Source organism: Castor canadensis, chromosome 14 (assembly GCF_047511655.1).
Source record: "Castor canadensis chromosome 14, mCasCan1.hap1v2, whole genome shotgun sequence".
Classification (NCBI taxonomy): Eukaryota; Metazoa; Chordata; class Mammalia; order Rodentia; family Castoridae; genus Castor; species Castor canadensis.
Window position 1 is genome coordinate 37093134 of NC_133399.1, and position 6031 is coordinate 37099164.

At 36.5% G+C, this 6031-nt stretch overlaps 2 pseudogenes; one reads left to right on the forward strand and one right to left on the reverse strand.

The window, feature by feature from the left end:
• The first annotated feature begins 1849 nt into the window (after positions 1 to 1849).
• Positions 1850 to 2788, forward strand: LOC141416799 (olfactory receptor 7D4-like; annotated as a pseudogene).
• A 1205-nt stretch (positions 2789 to 3993) lies between these two features.
• Positions 3994 to 4060, reverse strand: LOC141417090 (small nucleolar RNA Z39; annotated as a pseudogene).
• Between the last annotated feature and the right edge of the window lie 1971 nt (positions 4061 to 6031).

The following is a 6031-nucleotide window of genomic DNA, read 5'->3' on the forward strand; positions in this document are numbered from 1 at the left end:
TTCTTATTTTCCATCTATTATTTTATTTTTCCACCACTTACTAGATGAGACACTCCAAGGAACTCCCTGAAAACCCATATGATAGGTTAAAACTCTCATACCCATAGACATAAAAAATAAACATAAGTTTGCCAATGTGAAAGGAAAATAAGAAAAATTAGAAGAAGCTCTAATATCATCCTCAGATATTTTGTCCTACTGACTTTCATCCTCTTCTCTCCATCACACTGGCCTCCAATCTCTTCTATACCAGCTCACCATCTGTACAGGTACTGTGAATTTTTTTCAGCATACATCCTCTGATTAGCAACGATCCATCTTTATTTCCTCAGCTAAAATGTTCTTATTTCAGAGATGTCTCTACTACTTACCTTCACAGAATAAAATTGTCCTTGATGATGTTTCTCTATGTTTAAGTAATTGACAATATTTTGCCATTTGTACTGGTGAGCATGTTTGCAATATAGACTGTAAGCCTTTAGTGGTGTGTGCCTGTGTGTTACTGTGAATATACAGGAATATATGAGAATACACATATATGTGCATTTTATTTGATTTTTCAGGGCTGTGTGATTTGAACCCAAGACTTTGTGTATGCCATCAAGTGTTCTACCCCTGCACTACATCCCCACCCCTGGTGTTTGATTTTAATGTCAGTGTGTCTTCCTCTTGAATATGCAGTCCACATTCTGTTTATTCTTCTTGTAGAAATTCTCTTAGCAGGCATTCACTGAAAGAGGGAACCATAGAGACTTTCAGTAATTAAAAATGCTATATGGCACTCAAGAGAGGTAACACACCTGTTGCATTCATAATGACAAGAATTGTATCTGTGAGGTCTCTCACGGTTCAAAGGCATGTTAATTTATAATAGCCTACTAAGTCACATCTGTTGAGATATAAAGGAAAGAACTTCAGGATTTCCAAAGTGCGACATATCTCATGTTTCACAAGATTCACAGTATACAATATACTACCATTTAATGAATATTTCATACCTCTAATCGACAGTTGAGATGTTTTAAGTTAAGAGACATTAAATAATTTTCTCAATTTCACAACATTTGTGCACCAAAATTTTATTCAAGGAAGCCTGTATATAAAACCCAAGTTTTTTCAGCACTGTGGATTTAATTTAGGGCCACATGAATGCGAGGTAAGCTCTCTACCACTGAGTTATATCTTCAGAACTTTTTATTTAAAAAATGACAAAGGGTTTCAGTAAGTTGCTCAGTTCCAGCTCAGCTGAGACTGACAGGCCTGACACTGTTCACACAGGCCTTGAAATTGCTACTCCTCTGCCTCCCTCCCAAATACCTGTGATTACAGATAGGCCCCACTAAGTTGCACAGAGTACTATATTATCAAAATAGTTATAATTAAAAATGATATCAATAATAATAAATCACTAATAATAAAGGCAGTTGTCATTTACTGAGACCCATACAATAAGCAGAGGCATTTCTAAATTTTAAAAATCACATTTTTAGGAAAAAAAACTCCACTGAGTTATATGGCAGAACATAGAATCACGTTTGTATTAAAAATTCAGGTTAAGTGACTATTGTTGGGGTATTCTAATGAAGTATAGAAATTTTTAGGAAAATACATGAATTATCTAATTATTGTGAAAACTCACATTAAGTTAAAATTAGTGTAATGATTATAAGTATTGAAGAGAAACAATAAGCTACCACCTGGTTAAGTAAATCAGCCATGGGCCAGACTCAACAGAGAGTGAAGGACATCCATCCAAAATGATATTGTAAACTGATAACTATCTGAGATGCCAGCTGTTACTTCTTTAGACATTGTTTTTTTCTCCTACCACAGAAGACCTACTCATGACATGGAAGCAGGAAACCATACAAGAGGAACACATTTCCTTCTCCAAGGTCTCTCAGATGATCCTCAACTTCAGCCCATACTCTTTGCAATGTTCCTGTTCTTGTACCTGGTCACAGTCCTTGGGAACCTGCTCATCATCCTGGCTGCCAGTTCTGATTCCCACCTCCACACCCCCATGTACTTCTTCCTCTGTAACTTGTCCTTTGTTGACATCTGTTTCATTTCTACCACAGTCCCAAAGATGCTGGTGAATATTCACGCACAGAGCAAAGGTATTTCCTACATGGCGTGCCTCACTCAGTTATATTTATTTATGATTTTTGTTGGAATGGATAATTTCTTACTGACTGTAATGGCATATGACTGATTTGTGGCCATTTGTCATCCCCTGAAATACACAGTTATTATGAGCCCCGAACTCTGTGGGCTTCTTGTTCTACTGTGTTGGCTTGTCACGGTCTTCATCTCCATGCTTCATATTCTGTTACTGATGAAACTCACCTTCTCTGTTGGCACTGAAATTCCACATTTCTTCTGTGATTTGGCTCAACTTCTAAAGATCGCCAGTTCGGATACCTTCATCAATAACATCTGCCTGTATCTGGTGACTTCCCTGGTGGGTGTGTTTTCTGTGACAGGGATCCTTTTCTCTTACTCTCAGATTATCTCTTCCTTGGTGAGGATGTCCTCCACTGAAAACAAATATAAGGCATTTTCCACCTGTGTGTCTCACCTCTGTGTGATCTCCTTGTTCTACGGCACAGGACTTGGGGTTTACCTCAGTTCCAGTGTGGCCCATTCATCTCAGGAAATCTCTGTTGCCTCTGCAATGTACACCATTGTCACCCCCATGCTAAACCCTTTCATCTACAGCCTAAGGAATAAGGATGTGAAGGGAGCCCTGGTAAGACTCCTCAGCAGAGCAGCCTCTTGTCCTTGATGGACCAATGAACTCAGAACTAAGAGAATGTTGTGTCCCCTTGTAGCAAATATGGGTTCTGAAACCCTCACATTTTCTGTGCTAAATGACACATTTAATTTCACATGTTCCCAAAGCTTCTATGACTTTCATTTTGCATATTCGTTTGTTTGTTTCTCCTCAATATTTCCCACAGTACCTCCTTTACAATATCTTCCCTCAAAAAGTTTGAAGTTTGGCCTGTATTCTTGCAGAAATTGCTGATAATTCCATCATGGTTTAAAGCATTTATATCCAATGCTGACATGGTTCTCTCAAAAAAGTTCAGGTGATGTTAATCACCTGAATTTAATTTTATGGTGAATTTATCTAATCCTAAAAACATTTCTTTGAGATAATTTCTCTCAATGGTACAACTTTTAAAGTAACTAAGACTGGTATGAATAAGAACCTGGAGTATAATAGCTTTGCTATTCTACAATTGCGTTCAGAATAATGGTTGTATTTTCAACATGAAAACAGGAACCTAGCTGTGAATGTTTGTGTGTTCTATGACTCAAAGTGATACATGGCCTAGAGTAACTGAAATGGTGTTGCTAAATTCTTTGGAATTCATCTTTTCTTTACCCCTTTTTCTTCTTTTTTCTTTTTTTTACTTTGAAAGAAGATTTTATTTTCATATTTGTCTGCAATTAGAGTAAATGCATTCCCTGGGATAAAGACAGAGCCTTTGGATTTAAAATACCCCACTATAAGATTACAAACATAAAACTCCAATTTTTTTTGCATAGTGGATTAAATAATCAAATTAGAATGGTTATACAATCTAGAAAAAATGATAATAACATGTATCACATAAATAAAATAAATTCATATTTAAATTATATATATATGTATAAAATAGTATCTTGTGTGTTATAATTCAATTAAGCTTCAATTTCACATGAAGTATAATGACTAAATAACAGTAGTTAATTTAAACTGAAAATGAAAGAGAGTCAAAATACCTTAAAAAGAGATATCACTTTCACATTAGTCTGCAATACAGTAAACAGATTTTTTGGCATAAAGACACAGACTTTGGAGTTTAAATTATCCCCACTACAAGATTACATCCATAAAACTCCAATTATTATTTCTGCAACACTGGATTAAATAAGCAAGTTAAAATAGTTATATTGTCCAAATTAAATGAAAATAAAGCAGAATTGAAATAAAAAGATTCTTACATATTTTAGAAAGTGTATACAGTATCATGAATTTATTCATACTGATTTGCTTCATAATATGCAAAAAGATTTGTATTTAAATCATAAATTTATAAAATACCATCTTGACAATTATAATTTTATTATCATTCAGTTTGAAGTGAAGTGTTTTTTTTTTTTTGAGGTAAAATGTAATGACTAAAAACAGTAGTAATTTAAGCTGAAACTGAGACAGAAGTCAAAAATATTTTCAAAAGAGATCTTCCTTTTTCTCTGGTCTACAATTATAGTATATATAATTCTTGGCATGAAGGCAAAGCTGCTGGGGTTTAAAATATCCCCACTACAAGTTACATACATAAGACTGCAATTAATGTTTATGTAATAGAGGATCAAATAATCAAATTAAAATATTTATACTATCTAGATTTAAATGAAAATAAAATATACCATCTAAATAAATATAATGGAAATAATATAATAGGATTCATAGTTAAACCATCTATACAATACTATTCTGAGAATTATAATTCTATTAATCTTCAATTTAAGGTAAAGTATAACAAGTAGGTAATACCAGGAATTTAAATTGAAAATGAGAGAGCAGTCTGAAGTACTTTGGAAGAAGATCCTAATGTTGCCAGGTTTCTTCTTCTGGTTTTAGAAGTTCAGCAGCAGGATCATTTGAAGGTGGAATCAACCTGCAGAATACTCACTTCCACTTTGATAATGTGGATACAGTGGGGGGACATCCAGCTCTTGGGGGGAAGATGACTGGGGAAACCACTCAGTCAACAGACATTTCTCATTGGGTACAAGGGACCTCTGAGTGGAGGAACAAAACCAGGGCCCACTGCCTTGCTTTCAACAGGCACATTTGAATTATGTGGAGGACGAGCTGGGTCAGTAAATGGTTGTCCTGATGGAGGGATGATCACCCTTCCCTCCTGTTTGCATGGAGGACACAGGGACCCATTCTCAGGAGGTGCTCCGTGATGGCCAGTCAGCCCATCACAGCTCCAGTCCCCTCTTTCCTTGCTAGTGTGATGTTCCAGTGGATTATCAGGGCTTCTTGAGTCTTTTCCTCCTCTCTGCTGAAGCAAAGGTGGAGGTCTGAGTGGACCTTCCAACACAATAGGAGAGAGGAACGCTCTCCTTTCAGAAGAAGGTTGAGCCAATGATGAGGGACCATGTGGAAAATGCTCCCTGCCACATGCTGCATTTGAAATCTCAAATGCATTTGGATCTTCTTCTAAAATTTTCAATTTCAACTCCATTTCCATTAACTTTTGTCTGTTGTTGGCGTTGACTTGCCTAAGATACTGCAGCTGTTCTTCAGCATCCTGGGCCTCCAACCAATTAAAGTGAGCTTTCTTCTCATAGGAAATAATCTCTCTTTGGTGATTAAGTTTGGTTCTCTTCAATTTTTGTTCAAGTTCTTTGGCTACCTTTTTATAGGTCTGCAGCTCTGCAGTTTTGTGGCTGATGTTTTCTTTCACTTTGGAAAGTTTCTCCTCTGTGTCTCGCTAGCAGTGATCCTCTACCATTAATTTCCTGTAGAATTTCATTCCTTCTTCAAACAGTTCAGGAATTATTTTAGCTTTCTGCTGAAGCTTCTCATTCTCAATTTCAAACTGTGCATGTTCAGACTGTAAAATGACTTGTTAGCTCTGGACATTTTTAATACATTCTGTCAGGTCTTTGCTTGCTCTCTTGACTTCACGCAGCTGAGTGTAAACTTGGTCTCTTTCTCATTCCAAGGACTTTAAAGAAGCATTTAACTTCACAGCATTCATCAGGTGCTGCAGAGCTCCTCTCATCTGAGTATCCAAGTGAGCAGGATTTTCTGGGCCAAGCTTCTTCACTGTTTCCAAGTCACTGTCATGTGTTACGTTTTCTCCCAGAACAAAGGCCCAGACTTTCAGCTTTTGAATGCCTTCAGTTAGCCACCTGATGTGATCGTCTTTGTCCTTTAGAATTCGTGCTGCAGATGTCCCAGGCTCTTCAAGTGTTACTTTGTGTTTATTAAGTCCAATCATTTGTTCCTTCCACACTT